Genomic DNA, 21,053 nt, shown 5'->3' on the forward strand with positions numbered 1-21,053 from the left:
CCCCAGTCAACATTATTTTAGATTGAGGTGATAAGAGGCTGCCAGGAAGGATGCCCCAGGCATATGATTTGCTGTTAAAAGGATCAGGAAGAGGAGCAGGACCCCTATGGTGACCATGCCCCAATCTACACTACCATTTGTCAGGTTGCAGACAACCTCCATCCAGTGTTTCCAGGTTCCCCTGTGCTACCCTCTGTGGAGAAGTGGTAGAGACCTTCCCTCCCAGCCTTTTCCGCGAGTGCTGTGAGTTCTACTTCAATAAAAGCATTAATGGCATGAAAGTAGTAGGAGGACTAATACTGAACTGCACTCGACTGAATCTGGATAGTGCATAGAAAACTACTGAAACTGAAATAGGATTTCCAGTGGCTTTTACATGGGTTTGCCGATTTAAAGAACAAACCAGGAAATATACCAATGTTTAACGTACTGGGATTCTACGACAAGCCTTTTACACTACTCGTCCATCAGTGATTTCAGATACTTCATCCCCTGTAATTTTTTTTATGTCATCTATATTCAGCCACCTTCGACAAGGGTACTGCTTCTTTTGACTGCGAAAGTCAGATAGGCAGGTATTGGACCACTGTCATTGGGGAACATCGTTTACAACAAAACTTTTACCCCGCACTACCATTACAACGCAGGAATTACAATGAAAGTCGTTACAACGACTTTCGGTGGAGGGCACTGTTGGATAGGAAATAGTTTAATTTTCTATCCAACACCTTCCCTACTATCCACGGGGACTGGAGTTGGAATAGAAAATTAAACTATTCTCTATCCAGCGCCCCCCAACGCAAGTCGTTGTAACGACTTGCGTTGTAATCCCCGCGTTGTAAAGGCATGCGTGGTAAAAGCATGCGTTGAAACGACATACCTCCCAAACCATTTTTACTCTCTGGATTGATGACCTTTAAAAAAAATACATTTGACACAACATAATGACTTCATAAAACATTAGCCAACCACCCAGGCAGGCTGTAAATTATATTCACTGAGGTGGTAAATTAATTTCTCTCAGGTTGAAAGGGTGAAAATAAGACCTGTCCACATCATTTTCATGCCCACCTGGTCATTTCAACATGGTGGCCTGGTTGACCAACAAGCAGAAATTACTATTTCGAGCGATGGGTCTATGTGGCGTCCCACCACAAAGGTGCCTTCTATGCATCCCTCTGTGGGTTGTCCCATAACACATATTTGTCTTCGGTAGCGGATGATGAGAGAAAATGGGAATCTCTCTTGAATGTGGTGTCCAATGCAAGAATGACTCCAGTTCGAGTGGTGGTGGGAGAAGACTTTCACCAGCTGTATTTACCACCTGGCATAAACCTCCCCATGTCATTAAAAAGCTTTGTGTCATGAGTATGTACGGAATGTTTTATTGATTTAGTCTTTTAAAGATTAAAGTAAGACACTACTGTACCATGGTTAACAGATGCAAAATATTGAATATTCAGGAAGTATCTCAGAGTTGAAATTCACATTGGTCATTAACATATTTGCCATATGCATTTTAACAAAAGACAGTTTGTTGGCCTGCTCCTGTTGACAAGTGATCTAATTATTGGACACAAATAGCAGCTAATGCGGACTTGTGTAGAACAGGTCTGTGAAGACCATTTAATTGGCAGATTTTCTGAATATCAACTAAAGAGAACATCAAATTCAATGTGTGTAAATAAGCGCAGGAACATGGTCATTCTGAAAATCTGGCATTGATATGGATAGCTTAGACTTATAGTTGACACCACTGGACTGTTCGACGGCTGAATCTTAGGACAGATATCCACATGGATTAATGAGATGTTCGCCTCCACCATTTTCATAAAACACTGAAGTCTCATTTAGATTTAAGGGGAACTGAAAATGCTCCAAATTCGGGAGGAAACCCTAAGTATGGAGAAAACTCAACCCATTGATTTTTTCTTCAATAGTAATAGCATTATGGTAGAGGAAATTCACCTGGTGAATTGTAGTTTACTTCAGAAATTGGAGGGTTTGATTTTCAAGTCTCCCCAAACTTTGAGCCTCGTGCACAGGTGTGCACAAAGTTTGGAATCTAGGCTTAAAATATTTGCACCATAAAAAGTTCAAACACAGATTTTTGCATTGTTTGGGCTTACCTTAGTCTTGAAAAGAGCGTCCGCCTCTTCCTTATTCTTCTGCATAATGGCTTCGTACTGAGAGCGGACATCGGCCAGGATGCTGGCGAGGTCGGGGCCCTGCACGGCGTCTACTTCCACGTCTACCTTTGAACTCGCAATAGATGCTTGGATTGCATCCATTTCCTGCAGAATGACAGTTTCTTGTTAAACAATATATGTATTCGAAGGTGTCTGTATACCATGGAACAGGAGGCAAGACATTTATCAGAATGTTTCAAGACATTATTATCTTGTACAATAGTGTACAAATTGGTACGGCCAGTTAAGAGAGCACGTGTTTTCCATTGTGCCTGCCTGTCAGTGCTTTGAAGCATCCTAAGGATGGCATAAAGCACTATACAAATACCCAACCAGGCATACCGTAAGGGTCTGTGCACCGCATATACATCAGTTTCTATCAGTAAATACTGACGCAGTGCCACGGCCATAGGCTGTTTAAATCCTATTTATTGATATCAGTTTAGCAGTATCCAAGAATCTGTATATGGCTCTCAAGTTTCAGGGACGGTAGCAGATTGCGTTCATTTCTGTAAAACGGTATCTCCTCTTTACGGGCTGTCCTTGCAGAGTTGAAGCTTCGGCTGACAGAGAGGGCGGCAGAGAGGGCGCTTGCCAATAGTGGCTTCTCTAATGGAAACCGACCTCCAGAGTGTCATGTCAGTGGTTAGATACCTGCATTTCAATTACCTGCTTGACATATGTATCATCTACAGCACACCTAGGAGACACATATGGCCAGAAGGACACCACTAAACCAAGAAGTAGGGATGATGCGTGTCTGACATGAGCAGCAATTTTTATTTTCGGCTAGGATAGTCCAGAGGGCCACCTAGTCATGCAATCCTAGAACATTAACCTATGGTTTCATAGATTTCTATCCTGAGGCATACACATATCCACTGACCTTAATACAGCTATGGGACGTTTCTTAAACAGCTGTTTTGTCACTTTTCTTTTGGTAAGGCCATGCCTCCAGCAGCTGTCTATTTATGCAAAAAAACGTGGATGGGAAGAATGAATGTGATCAAATTGAAAAAGGAAAATAAGAGTGGGAGACTATGGCATTTTCAGAGTGGTGGCATGTGCTGCACCTGTGCAAATGGGATCAAATGTAGGTCCTCATGTCAGTAAGTGGTACGTGTCAGATGGATTTTGCTGATGTCCCAGCAGAAGAAGATCAGTGGGCGACTCTGAAGCAAGTTAAAATGCTGCTTGTGCTTGCCCTGGCCTTGGTGTGGAGACAAAGTCACCTCATTGATTCTTGCTGCTCCTCTGTGAAGTGTTGTTACTGCTCCTGATTACAGGAGGCAGCCACCTTAGCAAAATAGGGATGGACTGGAGACGAATGGTAAAATTGTACGATTAGAACCAAAGTGATGGAGAAAAGAAGGAGAAGTAGATGTAAGCTATGCCTATGTGGACTATTCTTTCGATATGTGGACCTTACTGTGTACTATCGGGCCTATCACGAGTGCTGCCGTAGCATCAAAATCTGCAAGACAAGTCCAGTTGGAACATAATGCCGCCCCTACACCCCCTGCGCTCTTCAGTACGGACATTCATTCTTAGGACTATGAATATCTGTGACATATGACAGTCTCAGTAGGCCCACAACATATTCTGCAAGGTGTCCCTGTATTTTTGCATTACTCCACTGGTATTACCCCACAATTTGAGGATTTGCAGAAACTGCATTACTTCAGGAGTTAACGTGAACAGTTGACCCTCAGAAAAAGGCTGCAATAAAGCAAACACAAATGAATGTAGTAATGACGGCTATTCCACATGTATTTGCACCAACTGATGTATATCGTAATCTCTGAGCACTAACACTTTGTGGTATTTTCTCCAGACTTTGTATAACACTCTATGAAAAGGCCAGAAATTCAGTCTTCTCAGATTAGCCACCCAAAATCTGCATTAAAATCCCCACTGACATTAGAAGTGACCCTACCATTCTGCAATTCAAGCAAAAATGTAAACCCGTCTCTTCACAGTACATTATTATCAAGCCCTATAGGTATCCTCCCCATTGCCTCTCAACATGTAGCATAGGTTCTTGTCCATCTGATCAATGTTTTGTTGCTCCTCAGCAAGGTTCGCTCCTAAAGCCCCCCACACAGTCAGTCAAAAATACTTTATTCGGTTCATATCGAAAACCACAAAAGTATACAAAGATAAAGCCCCCCACACATGTACATTCTATAAATGAGTGCCTATGTGCCATCAATAGAAGATTAGGATAAGGGCTTGAGGTAGAAGGGTTCCTAACTCAAGCTTCATATGCTTCAGTCACTCTTTCTGTCAATTTCCCATGCTTCATCCGGTAGCTACAACACCTTCAGGCGAATATACTAGCCTCTCGCAGCTGAAGGCAGACAGGGCTGCCTTAAGAAATTATATAGTTTGATTTTGTACAGCTCTTGCTAACCTAGTCCATGGTAAAAAATCTGCGTAACTCCATGTACGGCCCACAGAAGGATAAATAACCGAGTTGACCATTCCAGAAATCCAGCCTCTCATTCAACGATTCCATCAGAATGCACTTAACTGTCTGGGACACCCTAATATAGCATGGACTAGACCTACCTCGCTGGTTGTAGTAATATATATAACATAAAACGTGTCACTTGGCTGCAGCAGAGTCCCTTGAGCAACAGGAGAACCAACCAAGTAAGTAAGGTTACAGCATGCACAGATGAACATGTACAGAACTCCTTGTGCATTGAATACAAAATACCACTTGGGGGATAGGTTGAGGCTAGAAAGGACTCACCAGAGAGGTGGGTGTAAAAGGGGAGATTCCATTAGAGTGGTAGAAATATGGTAAGGGCAGGATTTTCTACATATTTTCCGGGGCACCAATAAAGGAAAACAGACAAACTGTCTTTGACATCTACACTTTTAAAAATGTCCTAATATGTGGGTAAAAGTAGAGCCATTTCGATTGTTGCAAGAAAACAATGTTAAGTTGCAGCCATGATTCCGCCACAGTAACTTTCATAAAAGACTACACCGTTCTACAATTGTAATAGTCATAGAGAAGACATACATACCACCATAAGGCAGTTCTTTGCTCTTGTATAAAATTATATTAAATGAAAGGTACGAGTGACACAGTGCTCAGTGCAGTGAAAATGTGCTGTACAACCAGCTAGGATAACAAAAAATCAAGAATGTTCAGGCCATGAGACATCAAAAAAAGTAATTTGGCCCAAGGTCAATCAGGCCAGTGGCTTCAAACTATGTTGTGATTAAAGGTCCAAAAGTCACTCAATGGCAACTAATTAGATTTCAATGTGTTGACCTCTGTGTATCGAGGGTCATCGTCAAGACCTTAAAATATATTAGAAGCATCTTAGATCATCATTTAAACAGCAATCAAAAGATGCGGCTAGTTAGAAAGCAGCAATGCACGAGAGGGAATAGAGAAAATGCTGCTCTCAGATGTAGTTTAGTATCAGATGGAAGGAAAGAGTGGACTGAGAGCTCTCACACGTGGAGAGAATCAGACTCACCTTCACACCTTTAGACAAACTCACACCAACATGGACCAAATATTCTATCCCTTGGGAGGCTCCTCTTGCTCATAAGGAGTTAATCTCGTAATACCAAATTTGCCTACATTTGGACCCAGGCTATACTGAAGTCATTGTTGTTGGTTAGGATAAGCTGTTTTGTTCTGCCGGATGTTGTGGACCCCTTTGAATAAGACTCAATAAATCACTGCTTCAGGGAAAATTTCCTGTGTTTGGACAAAATTCAATAACAGATCCTTTACCTTTGATCCATCAACACGCTCACTGCACTCATGATATGGACCCCGTGGACCTCTCTTTGTATTAACACATTTGGATTAGACAATGACCTTTAAAAGTGCATTAACTAGATCTGTTAAGGGAATTTCAGATCAGTGGGAAATCAGATACTCAAATGCTCAAGGCTTTTCCAGTGTGATCTTATTCTCCCGTTATCCATAATGTACACTCACAGCTAGTAAAGTTCTAGATGTAATTCAAAATACCCCATTTGGCTTTAAGGAACTCTTGGTGTCTTGCAGCTAGGATATTTGACAAAGCAGTCAACCATCAAGGATTTGAGCACTATAGTCTGGATTTATTTAATTCCTTTATATGTATGATGTTTAGAAAATGTGTTCCAAATACAGGCAAGTATCATGCTTATTGCCATGTGTCTAATATTGTCTTCCTACACATGGCAGTGCACAATCAGTACTTTGTATCCAAAAATACTTGATGGTCTTTAACTCCCATGCACTGATTTTGTGTTTGGATAATATATTCATCCATTCTTCAATTTCTCTGATATCTTTTGCAAAAACTTCAGTTGCAATTCCTGTACATAGAGCCCCAGGGAAAGACCAGGAAATCATGGCCAGACTTCAGAGAATTCCACCTTTGCACCATCAGTGACACAAGAAAGTTGATTTAAAATGTTGAAAATGGTACAAGGTAGTGGACATCCCTGTCCCTGAGCCCTTCCACAATTAAAATATAATGCATCTGTTCAACTGCATCATTTTTCTCCATCGCCACTAACAGACAGGGGGCCACACATGTCTTTCTAATGGCAACACAATTTCCTTTTTAACAGAAGAAGTTTGCAGAGTTATTTCAATACCTCTTTGTGGTTTTGGTTTAAGAAGTGTAGTTCATCCTCTAGACTTTCCAGCTGGGCCCTCAGGCTCCCAAGAAGGCCTTCGTGCTGCCCCTTTACACTCCTGAGGGAGGCGATATCTCTTTCCACAGACTGGCAGATGGCCATTTCTGTTTCCCATCTAGAAAAATGTCAAAGTATTTAGTAAAGCGTTACTGTCATTTGAAAATGACGCTCAACAACTTGACTAAATAAAATATATTCACATTTACAACAACAAAAAAGAGAACAAATACAATAATCCGTATCATTTCGAAGGGTCGCTTTCATAAGGTTAAAAACTAATTTAGTGACAACAAGTATGCATTATTTGTTGGTTTGTGCAGTATTGGCTGGTGACAGATGTGAGTTATAGGTGTTAACACTGAATGCATCTCTAGTAAGACTTCATCTTGTGCGCTGTGTCTCGTTTTGGGGGCCCTCGTCTCCAGAAAGGATAGCCTTGAGATGGGCCACCACAAGTGTGCATGGTGTAAGGCAATCCTATTTTTGGCAAAAACTCAAGAGTTGCAGTATTTGTAAACAGGAAAGGGGTATGAAAAAGATATTCACGTTCTTGACTGGACTCAATATGATTCAAGAGCCCACATGATTCACATGAACAGAGGCCGTCCGTTCTAAGGGAAGTGTTTTTTTTATTAATTAACCCTTCGTCACCTCTGCCGCCTCACCACCCCCGCCCGGTAGCAACCGCTACTGCCTATTGTAAGAAACTCTATAAATGTGTCCTTTGCTTTTGCTTATTGAGCTGGCTCTGATATGTTTGCTAGGAGACCCTTTGGTTGACTAAATCTGTGATTCCCAAATTTTGTTTGAGAAATCATTTCAAATTTGGATTGGTGAGCGCATATTTTTTTATAAGGCAGAGATTTGGTTCTTGTTGTACTCAGCATAGTTATATCCATTCTTCTGAGCTAATCAGAGATTAACCTAGACACATTTGTAGTTTTGAAATGTGCAGCATTCAGGGTTCGCACATACTTACTAACAGAACGTATACAGAATAAGTGCATGCTTTGTAATGTATTCATGCTTTGTATTGGACAGTGCAGACTTCAGCATAGTCCTAGGTTTAGTGTTGGAGTGTGCTGTGATCAGTATAGGTACATGCAAAATATTTTTTTATGCTGTGTTCAGCAAAGGGAAAACAGAATGTTTTCTTTAGATAAACCTCACCCCCCAGGGTTTATTGAAGGTCGCCATACAGATAGGTCTTTCCTCTTTTTCTTTTGGAGGTAGGGTCTCTAACAGGGCATCCCTGTTTTTGTTTCTGGCCCGTTTCATGACACATGATATGATTCTTGGTGGTTAGTTCCTTGCCTCTAATTTGGTTGCCAAAACGTCTGCTTGTGTTTTATAATCGCTGAGTCTGGAGCAGTTTCTAAAGAGTCTTACAAATTGTCCTAACAGTAGGTTTTCTTTGAGTTTGCGGGGGGGGGGGGGGGTGGAAACTACATATATAGTAGTCAACCGTTTTTTGCTGTAGGTTTTTCTTGAGTGGTGGTTGTGTGTCCCTTCGTCAGGTATGATGTGGAGATTGAGGAAAACCAATTCTTCCTTGCTCAAGGTGTGTGTGAATTTCAGGAATTCAATTTGTGTGTTCACCCAGTATTCTTCAATTTATTTTACACCTATAAATGCTCCCATGTATTCTGTATGTCGCAGCATGCCACGTTCCATAGCAGAACGGTATAGACCCAAATGATGAAGCATGCCACCAAGGGGAAACTCTGGTAGGTGAGCGTTATCTAAAGAAAACATTCTGTTTTCCAAATAGATGTGGCGATCTAGTCCATGATCAAGGGACAGGCTCTTTTGGGTTATTTGATAAATATTGACAGGAGGGGGAGTCCCTCTGGTATTTTCCTCTACCTCCCCCTTTGTTCTAAATTCTTCAGCAAAGGTACATGCCTATTGTTGACATTCTCAGAGCTAAGAATAAAAACACATTTAGGGCCTTATTACAACTACGGCGGTCCGTAGGACTGCTGTAGTCCGATCACCGCTATCACTGCAGCACTGTGCCCCGCATTATGAGTGTGGAGGTCGGACTGCCACAGGACCGCCGCGTCCAGTGTAGGTCAAGGATCCTGCGGCAGTCTCGCAGCGGTATGAGGGCAAATATGCTGTAGGTGTTGCAGCGGCACTGACAAGCATATTTTAAGTTGCCTCACAGCACCCTTTTCATTGCAGTGAGACTGCCTTGAAAATGGTGGTAGTGAAGCAACCCATTGGGCGTCTGGACCTAAGGGTGCATACAGAGGGACACATATTGTACCCCCCTGTAGATTTGAACGCAATTTCCTACATGGTGCAGTATGCACCACATGGTGCTTGCCTCACCGTGCAGGAACGTGCTGCGGCGGTGCCACAGCAATGCCTTTCTAACACTCTCCTATGAGCCTTAAACAGGCACCGCTGTGACACCAACGCAGTTTCGCCCGCCCACCAAAGATTACTATTGTTATTCGACTGGCAGTCTCACTCTGGGATGGGCGGTCCTCTGGCAGAGCCCTTGCGTGCCGGCTTGCCGGAGGACCGCCAGACTCAGAATAAGGTCCTTAGTGTTAGAATGAGTCTGGGCAAACCACACACGTGCATTGTTGAACAGTTCAGCCTAGTGGCATAATTGATAATGGAGTGAGTGTTGTCCTGCATCAGTACAGGTTTAGCCAATGAAAAGGCAGAGTCTAGCTTACAGGCATACTTTTAACAATTTGCAGATATAATCATAAACAAATGCCTAGTTTGGGAATTTATATTGACCACATGTGTGCTAATTTTTCAAATTTCAGATTTAAGAACTAGCTCATGATTAGCACTTGGATACACAGTATACAAACAGGCACATACTTTGGGTGTTCTCATTTGTGATGGTCATGGCAGGTACACATTTAAAAATGAGCAGTAACACAAGGCTTCTATTGAAATGTATAGGGCTTGGCAGCCACATGCTTGTTTTTGGAATGTGCAGTTTTCAGAAGAGGCACATGCATTGAGTGTTTGGAATGTGGATTTTGGGACTGCAGTGTGCAGTCTTCAGATTTGCATTGCTTTTTGTATTTGACAATAAAAGTCTCAGCATAGACAAATACTCTGTATTGTGATGTGCAGTGTGTAGAATAAAGACTTAATTTAAGTATTGGAATGAGAAAGCTTAGGAAATTGGTCCAGGTACCTAAATGCACCTTTCAACGTTTGTCCAAGCGCTAGAGGTCAGAATGAGCAGTTTTTAGTATACTTCAATACCATTGGCTGTAGAATGTCCAGTTAAATCTACATGAAATCACTGATGCTTATCTTAGAGTGGAAGGTGACTGCAATGTACTGGGAAGCTGGATGCATGTTGAACCCTCCCAAACAAGACATAGGGCCATATTATCAAGAACTGCGATAACATTATCGTCGCTTTAGCGGTGGGAAACTGCCGCTAAAGCGGCAATAAGGGGCTTGATAATATGCCCTTGTAAATTTCCATAGAAGCCCAGGTTTGATGTCCTGCACACCAGAACTGGGCTTCTATAGGAATTCACGAGGGCATATTATTGAGCCCCTTACCGCTGCTTTAGCTGCTGTTTCCTGCTGCTAAAGCGGCGATAATGTTATCGACGTTCTTGATAATATGGCCCATAGCCTTAGAAAAGCTAAGGTTGCAGAACTTGGTGGGACCAAGAGAGAAACTGAATCTACAGTTTCACTGCACCTACAGGCTGCTGGGGATTCAATTAATTTTCCATTATTTCATTTTATTCAAGGAACGTTTGATAACCCCAAATCCATGGTGGCAGAAGATGGTGGTAGAGTGTAAAGATTTCTGATTGAGAGGTGAAAACGTTGAGCCAAGGAGATGTTTGGCCCACTTGGAGCAATAGCTGGAGAGATCAGAAACCACTGAAGACAAGATTGGGCACATGGTGCTTAATTTTGGAGTCCCAGATCAGCCAAAGTGGAGCAAGAACCTCTTCGGAAGCTAGGGCACAGAAACATCACTGATCGACCGAGGAGGACAGGAAATACAGTCAGCAGAAACCTAGAGAACCAGTGTGTAGAGACCACGGTGGGCCAAAAGGAGTCAGGAGCCGCATGGAAAGCATGTTGGATAAGGTGAAATCCTTGCCAATAGAAGGTTTGTGGTAGTATTTATGACCGCCTATCACAAGAATAAGTGAATTTGCTGGAAGAGTATCTCTAAAGGGATTTTATTTTTATTAGAATAAGAAAGTTCACGGGGATTATTATCCAAACTTAAATAGTGAGCCACATGCTGTATCAATTAGCAAAGTTTGTTTAATTCCGAATTTACTGCAACAGTGTTCAGATATCTGTCAGGCAATATCTAGTCAATGCACATCCATGTATAGTTTTTTTTCATTAGGTCATTAAACCTGCATTGCACGTTTTGAATCCAAATAGTTTTGCCATCAGATTTACAGGGCTCGGTGTACAAAAAACTCAGCAGACACATGCTTTGCTTTGATCAACATATGACTTTTCACTGCTCTTATCTCAATGAAGCTCTCATTTTCTGTGCATGCTGTGATAAGCAACATCCTGGATGTAAAGTGGGGGAGCCACACCTTGTGCAGTACATTCTAAGCCGGTCATATGCACTTTTATTCAACACAGTGACTAGGGTTAGGATACACAGAACATTATTGTGCAGACCCTGACTTGGAACTCATATTTAACTGCCTGCACACCTACAGAATAAAACCAATCTTTAGGGTTCCCAGAGAGCCAAAGGGTGTGGGGATTCCCAAACACCTCTACCCAGGTCTGGGAAAAGGGTTCAAGAGGATGCCTCGACAAGCAAGGTAGGACACTGCCCCACTCACCTTCACCCTGTGTTTACACTTCCATCTAGAGCTCCACCGGACTCAAATGTCAACCATGAGTACGGAACAGGGCAAGCAACCTGTTTTGCCATTTTTATGGGAGGAAATGGTGTGCCACCCCTGGGATGGTACCACAATATTGGATGACATGAATATAGCGTCCTAAATATTGTTTAAAAATATTGCCGATTGGAGTTAATAGAAACTCTGCATCCAGTGGGCTGATATTTAGGACACAATATTTATGTCTGGCGAAATTATTGCCAACTATAGTCTGACATACAACTTATGTGATCCTTCTCCACCTGGAATTACTGCCTGAGCATAATGAAATACAACATGGGTCAGAGGTTGGTGTGTCCAAAATGATGAGGTTTAAAGATGCATTTTTGTGGTTTTGGTGTGTGTCTTTGCCACACTTAAGAACATATTTACAAGCCTCTATCGCTACCACAACGTGAAAGGGGCGGGCAATGGGCGTTGCTGTGGGTGGTCCACCGCAACACCCATTGATTTTGACACTGCCTCCTATTTACAAGGGCAGCATAAATAGGAGGCAGCACCGAAATTAAGACCAAGGAAAACCTGGTCTTAAACAGGAGAAATTAGGAGAAATGCTTTATTTCTCCTCGTTTTTGCTGTTTCCATGTGTGCTGCAGCCCACATAGAAACAGCAAATTGCCTATGATTGTTTATGTGCAGGAAGCTCTTCCTTTCTGCACATAAACAATCATTTAAAAAAATTCAGTTTTGCAACTTCTGTGTGTGCTGCAATAAGCAGCACACATAGGAGTTACAAACCGGAATTTAAATATTGTTTATGTGCAGGAAGGGAGACCTTCCTGCACATAAACAATCTTCACCTCAACACTGGCACCCTTGCACTATGGTGCCTGCGTTGGTGCTAGGCAACTAAAATTAGCACCAGCGCAGGGGGTAATGCAGAGATGCACCATGGTCTAGTAAATATGGTTCAGCCCTGTGTTTCTAAAGGGACGAAGCGTGTCGTTAGCATTCTTGGCTTAACGACACGCTTCTCTACTTTATTGTAAATATGCCCCTTAGATGCATTTACGCTGAATGGTTTTCAATTTAGAGCTGCTGAATGTCGCTGAAGTTTGTGAATTGTTACACAACACTTAAAAGACCTGCATAGTAGAAAGTGTGTTAGATTTACTCACTTCATTCTGAAGTCGCCCGCAGCCAGTTTGGCATTATCAATGGCAAGCAACAGCCTGGAATTTTCCTGGGTGATATTAGCAATCTAAAATAGAGACAAATATTTTAATTTTACACACACACTGGATATTTATTGAGGAAAATTTAAATTATAATTCTCTACCTGTTTTGGAAAAAAATAAAGTATTTCCATTCCTTTGCTTTTCAGAGATTGTTCAGTTCAGTGCAAGAGTTTGATTTTTGAATTATCACCTCATCCATCTTTCTCATCACACCCCTTAATCTATTAGGCTCATTCTCCCTCTAGAGATAAACAACTCCTTTATTGCATTAAGAAAAATAAAGTTTCATTTACCCCTTGGCTGCAAAAGAGCACCACAACCCTTCCTCTAAATGCGCAATGCAACGGTAATCAATACTAAGGCAACACTGAGGGTGACGCGTGGGGCAGGGTGTAGGACTGTGATAAGGAAGAACTGGGCTCCTGGTAATGAAAACTAACAGTAAGTAACTGAGGTAATAGAATGCAGTCACAAAAATGATTAGTGTTGAGAACTAAAGTTGCTCAGTCACAGACCTCTTGGCTAAAGCCCAATATAGTTCATCATTCTATGAATATAGACCCAGTTTGAAAGATATGTTTCTTCTAAAGAGAAATATCTAATATTGGTAATCTCTTGGGGCCTATTCACAGAACTAAATGGACATGTTTATATTTACTCACAAGTATATCTACTACAGCAACTAGGTTTAAATATTGAATTTTTTGCTATTGAACATTTACGAATGTAGATGTACGCCTAAGTGTAAACCGACATGTCTTCCCTGCTAATGGAGCCTCCAACAACAAGATTTATGAGTGTAAAGTTACTATTCGTAGCTTTTCACACATAGGTGGAGAGGAGTGGGTTGTCTCCCTATGGAAAAGTATAGGGCAGATAATTAAAGTTTCTTAATCATTAAAAAACAATAGTTTAATATAAACTATAAAAGTAAAATAATTGAAAATAGTTATTAGAAACCTAGAACTGATACAATACCATGTTACGGTGCCTTAGCTAATTAAATTCAAGGTGTATTAATTAATTATTCCATTAAAATATGTATTTTTAATTTTATAAATAATATTTCGTAAAGCATATTTTTTTACGTTCTCATCCCAGTAACATTTTTATTTAATATGTATGACATTTTGTTAAAAGTTATATGTGGAATTCATGTACTTATCTTAATTTTGTAACAGCATTGAAATGTTTTGTAATTTCATTTAATTTTTCATTTAAGTCTTAAATAAAAGAATAACATAATTATTTAATTATTATATATACATTTGTAACACACACACATATATATATATATATATATATATATATATATAAACAAACAACTTTTCCTCCCAGTTTGAAGAAATTGCACAGACTACTCACGATGCTTCAGTGATTTATTAACACGAAGTCAGCAGCTCCCTACCGACGCGTTTCGCCACTAAGGCTTGGTCACCGTGACCAAGCCTTAGTGGCGAAACGCGTCGGTAGGGAGCTGCTGACTTCGTGTTAATAAATCACTGAAGCATCGTGAGTAGTCTGTGCAATTTCTTCAAACTGGGAGGAAAAGTTGTTTGTTTATATAGGGTGGCCGGCACCCGCACAGACTCGCCGTAACCAGAGACTGGGAGCAGCCGGGAATGGTTGTTGCATATATATATATATATATATATATATATATATATATATATATATATATGTATGTTTGAAGTCTAAATCATGTATTCATTATATTTATTTAATATCATTATTTCCTATGAGGTGTAAAGTCCCCACCTACATTATTTTCTGGGAAGTGTATTGTAAAACCTGTGAGTAGTCATCTGTGGTGCTTGACATACTCCATATTTGGGCAGAAATACATTTATTACTGTTCTAATACCTTTAGAGCTGTAGTAACTTTAGAAATGTAGTTCATACCTCACATTTAGTAGATGTTATTTCCCATCTTCCAGCCACTCTTTCAGACCCTCCCCCATGTTTACTACTAAAACTTAAGCTTACCATACAGACTCTGGTAATACGAAATACAGTCTGTGAGCAGACTCGATTGCATTTCAATGTGTCTGTTTATTTTTAATTTCTATAAAATCTTTCAGATTTGTTTCTCAAATTTAAGTTGATTTACAGCCTTTCTTTGCACATTGCATGCATTGCATGACTATCATACCGATTTGCAAATAATGATGAAACATATATTTTGTTTTTATTTTAACAGATTCCCCAACGATGAGATTTTGATTCAGCACCTTATTACAGAAAAATTACACCGGTGTAAGAATAAGGGCTCGCTATTTTTCACCGCTTTTCTGCTTGTGCAAAGGGAAGTGAATCTAACACATTTGCATCAGTTTATCTTACAGAAGGATACTAGCACCATGGTCATGCTAGTTGGAACTGGATTGTGGAACATTTGTGTGGTTGCAGAACACTTTTTTATGGAGTAGAGAAATTAACAAATAAATCTTAGCACATAAAAAACCGGTTTTAATTTAAATTATGCAAACAGATGTTGTTACTAATTTTTACTATTTATTTATTAAAACGGAGACCACCGAGTTTGGCTAATATATGGTCCTATCTTTCCCTTTAAAAGAAGAGGCATTGTGTTTTCTTTTTATGTAAACATAGCTAAACTTGTGTGACAAAAGTTTTCGCTTTGTTTTACTTTGTAAAAAAAAAAAAAAAGAGGGGGGGGCTTCGAGCAAGCAGCAAAAGTGGTGTAAACTAATTTGCCCCTTTTTGGGCAACTACAAAATTTTGCAGCATGCCCTTGGAGTTACAAACAACCCATAAAGATTGTTAACACAATTTAACACAACTTTCAAAAATAAGATTATAATCCATATGAACAAATGACCCATTAGCTGGGTAAGCAGAACTTGTCTCACCTCTTGCACAAGAGTGTTTGCCTGGGCAAACATCGGTCCATGGTCCCTGACTACTGGGGCGTTTGCTATCACCTTTTCTTGAATTTTTATCTCCAGCTCTTGGTTTGTCTTCTCCAGGTAGCGCACTTTCTCCAAGTACTTTGCCAGCCGGTCATTCAGGCATTGCATTGTCTCCTTGTCGTTCATCTGCATGGCCGCGTTTATCACCTGGTCGGAGCTGAAGCCATTTTTGATGGGAGATGTAGTAGTCATTTTCATGGTAGACACTGAGGCTCTGGACTTTGGGAGGGGGGAGGTAGCAGTCAGTTTCATGGTAGACGCTGAGGCTCTGGACTTCGGGAGGGCTCTACCACCAACTGAGTAACTGCTAAAGACTGGCCTCTGGCCAAAGGACTGGCTTCTGACGGATAGGGTGGCTGCCATGATATCTGCTGGAGTACAATATTAATCTTTTTTACATTCGCACAGTCTAATGCAGCACAACATACACAACATTTTAAAATAGATGAATATAAAAAAATAACTTTTTACTTTTGGCATTTCTAAAAGGCGGGCTATTTCAGAAGAAAATGATTTCTACAATTTTTGCTATGCCTTTTACCAAGGAGATTCAAAGCAAAAACATTATCCCAACAGGTATAAATAAAAAAGACAATTTATATTGCATGCACAGGGCATTACAAAGGTCAGAAAAAGGAGACACTTATTCACAAGTTTTTAAATCCAAAAATGATCTTTAGTTTCTTTATAATCAAAAGTTATGAAAATAAATTCATGCCACAGGAATTATGTACAGCACGTAAATGGATAAATCAGATGACAACCAATAAAACTTGGTGCTCAATATGGACAAGTGAAAGGTGGCAACGCAAGTGAAGGTGAGTGAACAGCGGTAAACGGCGCAGGTGAGCAGGGTGATATATATAGTGACTAGCTCAACAAGTGACAAGTATTCAAAACGACTTTATATAATACACATCGCAATTTTTTAGTCACAACAGAATGCGCCTATAATTTGCGCTGTGAAGTCGACGACGTTTCGGTCCTTGTTAAATGCGGACCATCATCAGGACTGGGTTGTCACAATTGGAGTGCTGTGGGGAAAACAGGACATGGATTATAGTCCTAGGGTAATGGGTAATGGGTAATCAAATTACATTACTAGTGGTGAGGGGAGAGGGAAGGGAGCAGTGGTGGCAAGGAGGGACCCCAGTGAGAATCCAGCACGTCAGGCCATAATTATAGTGGGGTGTGATGATGATTGAGGACCGGTGTAGAATAGGGCAGGTGTAGAATAGATTACGTCCTTAATTGTAAGCCAAGTAACCAGCTAATTGATGGGTCTGGCAATTAATCATCAAGGGGGCGAAAAAAGTGTCCACCCATGCACGTGTGATATACGGACATGGAATACCGGAGACCGGAGATACCTGTAGACAGGAAAATTCGGAATCCTCATCCGAGGATCTGGCAAGGAGAATTCTTTGCTTCTATGTAATACAGCGAGAGAGAAAAGGTTTATGTAGAAACAAATCCCGCTATGAATTTAAACAAACCATACTGCGGGTATTTACAAAAGTACCTTAATCTTCTTCGTCTACACCGGTCAAGACGGGTAAAATTTGTGGACCATTACATTCAGTAGACTGAGGGACCTGAAACCGAAAGAGACGGTCAGGGTCCGTAGTATAATTATGTGGGACATGGGACATGGTGAAACGAGGCGTGATGTGGTACAGGCCTACCGGAATAATCGAGGGAGCTGATCACGTAATGAATACGTGTGAGCAGCCAGCCAAGAGGTCTGGAACCCCGCGGGTAGCGTCTGAGTCGCAGCTCGGATCAAACACTCGCTGCAAGGGAAAGTTACTGGGAAGTGGCACTGAGTGACTGGGGGACCAAGGAGAGGCAGCGTAGCGCTACCAAAGGGTAGTGGGTTGCAGTAGAGTTTCAAGAAGGAGTGGGAGGCACGGAAGTGACACACAACATCCCCTCAGTCTTTCGTCGTCACTTCCTGTCCCCCTGCAGAATAGTGCTGCCCTGCTGTCCACGCATGCCTTCTGGATGTAAACATGGCATACTGATTCCATTTCATAGGCAGCCATGTCCATTTTAAAGGTTATGCAGGTAGCTAACAGCAGTTTAATGGTAGTAAATGTTTTCAGCTGAGAATGTTTTTTTTTTTTTTTTTGTAAAACAATTTTTATTGCAGAGGTAATGCGAGTTATACAATATACATGCCAATGTGTTCTCGGGGTCGTAAGCAGTCACTGTACATCCAGTCATTATATACACAGCCTTATAACCCACATCCCGGAGGTTGGGTGGCGTATAATCATGTATCGTGTGGCTTCAGTCCACATGTACAATTACACTCATTGAGTCATCACTCTCCACTTTTAACTGTTCAATGCCTTCTGTACCCCCTCATTCAGTGGTGGTGTATGAACCCTCTTCAATGTCTGAGTTAGTTTAACTTTTTCTCCCCCCCTCCCTCCCCGTCTCCCTGGTGTCTGAGCCTACGTGTTATGGTTGCAAACTTGGGTGAGTCGGTGGTGTTAGGATTGTGAAAACAATGATTAGGTGTGTGTGTCCGGCATTAGTGTGGGGTCTAACACCTCCTCCCCCGGGGCCTCCATGTGTTCTATTTCCTCCTCTTCATCTCTCGTTTCTGCCCTGTCCCTGAGCGCCTGGACTAGGGTCTCCCACGCTAGCGCCGCTTCCTGCGCCCTCTCATCTGCTTTACGCCTGGCCAGCTGGTACCTAAGTGTGCTCTCCGCCGCTGCCCATTTCAGAAATTCGTTCAACCATTTTTGACGTGTCGGTGCTGTCTTAGATTTCCAACCCCCGGTGAGCTCCCTCTTTGCGATAAGGAGGCCCATGTCTATAAATTTACTCGACAGTTTGGTTTTGCTCGTGTGAGGGAACCAATGTAGAAGGACGACCGCGCTGTCATAGTGCAGGACTCTATCTGTGACCTCATTCAGGGTGTCCCCAACCCCCATCCAGTACTCATGTAATTGTGGACAGTCCCTGAGCATGTGTAGTAAATCAGCACCTACTAGCGCGCATCTGGGGCATGCTGCATCTACTGCGCCAAAGTATTGTGCTATTTTATTCGGAGTGAGGTAGGCCCTGTGAAGGATGTAAAGATGTATTAATTGGAAACGGGCATGTCTGGTGCTGTTCCTAGTACGCTGAAGGAGCTGGGACCATGTTGTGTCAGGGATTTCCTTTTGTAGATCAGTCTCCCATTGTGTTTTGAGGCGCGTTAGCGGTGGTATGTTTTCCGAGCTCATTCTGGAGTAGAGACACGTAACCGCTTTGATCGTTCCTGCTGTCATCATCGTGTATTGGCACGCCAGAGATGTTTTAGGTTCAATCAGTCCCTCCCCCCAATGCGTCTGAATAGCCCTCACTACTGCCGCATGCAGTAAATAGTCTCCTCGTGGGAGATCGTATTGTTCCTGCAGAGTCTGGAATGCCGACAGCACCCCGTCGGTATATAGGTCACCCACCATCTGAAGTCCCGCCTCTTCCCATAATTGGAGGTTCGACCAATCCCCTCCATGTGGAAGCGCCGTCATCATCCCCAATGGTATCTCTGGCGCATACGGGTGACCAGGACCGGCACGCTTTTGCATGCGATTCCAACACAGCCGCAGCGTCCTTTCCTCTTGGGTCAGCCCACTGAGTATTAATTTCTGCTGTAGGGCTATATATGCTAGCACATGGCGGGGGGTGCCCGCTTCACTCTCTTGGTCAGGAACCCCGTGCACTCTTGACACCTCCTGTGTAAAGAATTGCAGTTGCGCAGCCAGGTAATAGAGCTCGAAGTCAGGGACCGCTAGCCCGCCCTGATCCTTCGGGCGCATGAGAGTCGCCAATGCGATTCGCCGCCTGCCTTCACCCCATAAGAAGGATACTATGCTAGATTTCAGGCGCCTGAACACTTCTCCCGGTATCCACACAGGGAGGGTCCTGAAAAAGTACAACAATCGTGGCAGGGCGATCATTTTAAGGAGGGACACTCGTCCCGTCATGGATAGGGGGAGGGTAGCCCAGAAGGACATGTTGCCCTTCAACGCTCGAATACATCGTCCGACGTTCCCGTCCAACAAGTTGGCGGGATCGTGGTAGATGTAAACCCCGAGATAATGCAGGCAATCCGGCTCCCAGCGCATGGTAATGTTGGTTGTCGGACACTGCTCCTCCCTCTGGAGCGGAAAGAGGCACGTTTTCGCCCAATTCACTTTCAGGCCTGAGAGTGCCCCGAATCTCAGCAGTAGATCCTCCGCACCCTCAACCGCCTCCTCGGCATTATCTAAGAATAGCAGGAGATCGCCTGCATACAGCGATATATGGTGGTAGGTCCCTCGTGCTTCAAGACCGCGGTACGCATCACCTCTTCTAGCCAGCATTGCAAACGGCTCCATGGCCAAAGCAAATAACAGAGGAGAAAGCGCACATCCCTGTCTCGTTCCCCTGTTCACCTCGTAGCGATCCGATATTAAAGCTCCTACTCTCACCCTTGCGCCTGCCAGAGCATAAAGCACTTTGGTCCATTGTATATAATCGTCCTCTAGACCGAAACCCCGCATCACCGCATAGAGGTAGTCCCATTCCAGGCTATCGAACGCCTTTTCAATGTCGACTGATAACACCATAGGGGCCCTTGCGGTCTGTGGAGGGTCCGCTACTAGTCTGAGCAATCGCCGAATGTTGTGGGATGTGTTTCTAGTAGGGATGAAGCCCGATTGGTCTCCATGAATCACACCCTTCATATGGGCTACTAGTCTCTCGGCTAGGATCGTGCTTAAGACTTTGTAATCCGTCGTCAGCATTGACAACGGCCGGTATGATGCTGGGTCAGCGCTATCTCTACGTGGTTTTAGCAGCGGGATCATGATCGCCTCGCGCATCGATTGGGGCAACTCTCCCTTCATTTTGGCTTCATTATATACCGTTCTAAGTCTTGGGGCTAGTAAATCCACATACTTTGCGTAGAACTCAATAGGCAGCCCGTCCATCCCCGGCGTTTTGTTACGCGCCATTTTCTTTATGGCTCCCCTAATTTCGGCGAGGTCGACCGGGCCTCCGATTGTTTTAGCGTGTTCTGGGTCCAGCCGAGGCAGCTGGATCTCCGCTAACAACGCTTCCGTCGCCTCGGGTCGGGCCTCCAAGCCCCTCCTGTATAAGTTGCCGTAATAGTTTTGGAAGCACCTCGCTATGTCCGGTTGGGTGTTATATACTTCC

General features: G+C 42.7%; 1 pseudogene across 1 annotated transcript in view; it reads right to left on the reverse strand.

Annotated features, from left to right (window-relative positions):
• Positions 1 to 16,220, reverse strand: part of LOC144753038 (keratin, type I cytoskeletal 18-like) — a 34,836-nt pseudogene extending 18,616 nt beyond the window's left edge. Inside the window, exons 1-4 of the transcript XR_013594179.1 lie at positions 15,798 to 16,220; positions 12,865 to 12,947; positions 6,813 to 6,969; positions 2,130 to 2,294 (exon numbers count right to left, since the gene is read on the reverse strand). The product of XR_013594179.1 is annotated as a keratin, type I cytoskeletal 18-like (transcript). The remainder of the gene's footprint in view (positions 1 to 2,129; positions 2,295 to 6,812; positions 6,970 to 12,864; positions 12,948 to 15,797) is intronic.
• Between the last annotated feature and the right edge of the window lie 4,833 nt (positions 16,221 to 21,053).

The sequence above is a fragment of the Lissotriton helveticus genome, chromosome 5_1, assembly GCF_964261635.1.
Source record: "Lissotriton helveticus chromosome 5_1, aLisHel1.1, whole genome shotgun sequence".
NCBI lineage: Eukaryota > Metazoa > Chordata > Amphibia > Caudata > Salamandridae > Lissotriton > Lissotriton helveticus.